Here is a 490-nt window from a genome sequence, read left to right as displayed (position 1 = left end):
GGATATCGCTTCATGACATTCCTCACCAGTCAGCTGCTTATCAGTGCAGGGAACCGCTCTCTTTCTCTTTAGACTATCTTGATAGGTTTTGCTGGTGGAGGCTCTCCGGGACTGAGATGTAGTGTTGCGCTGGACCGTTTTTATTCTCCAGGATAAATAGCCAGATCCACTCTGTTGGTCATAGAAGTGTTCCTGTGATAGAAAAAAATATTAAATTGTAGATCAAGTTCATAACATACTACTCCATAAATTGGAATACAAACTTTTCATATAAAAACTTACATATCCATTGTTTGAGTATGGATCTCTGAGGCTGGGAAATAGAGAGATTATGCCCAAAGCATATTTAGTTCGCACAGAGACTGGTGGGAGCATCCTGAAAGATAAACATGACATTACTACTGTTGAAAATTCCCAAAATTATTGTGTGTATCTCTTTAAGACAGCAAGCAGTTGGTGATTTAGAAGTATGCGTGTTACACAAACGCAT

The 490-nt window shown here is 39.2% G+C and overlaps 1 long non-coding RNA gene across 1 annotated transcript; it reads right to left on the bottom strand.

Moving 5' to 3' along the window:
- Positions 1–144: 144 nt before the first annotated feature.
- LOC106530722 (uncharacterized) lies at positions 145–457 on the bottom strand. The gene is made up of 2 exons (XR_001311827.1): positions 283–457; positions 145–192 (listed from the first exon to the last, which is right to left on the bottom strand). It is a non-coding gene; the product is annotated as an uncharacterized LOC106530722 (long non-coding RNA).
- Between the last annotated feature and the right edge of the window lie 33 nt (positions 458–490).

The sequence above is a fragment of the Austrofundulus limnaeus genome, unplaced genomic scaffold (genome assembly GCF_001266775.1).
Source record: "Austrofundulus limnaeus strain Quisiro unplaced genomic scaffold, Austrofundulus_limnaeus-1.0 Scaffold552, whole genome shotgun sequence".
In the NCBI taxonomy this organism is placed as follows: domain Eukaryota; kingdom Metazoa; phylum Chordata; class Actinopteri; order Cyprinodontiformes; family Rivulidae; genus Austrofundulus; species Austrofundulus limnaeus.
The sequence above is the reverse complement of the archived record's forward strand: the minus strand, read 5'-3'. Positions and strand labels throughout refer to the sequence as shown.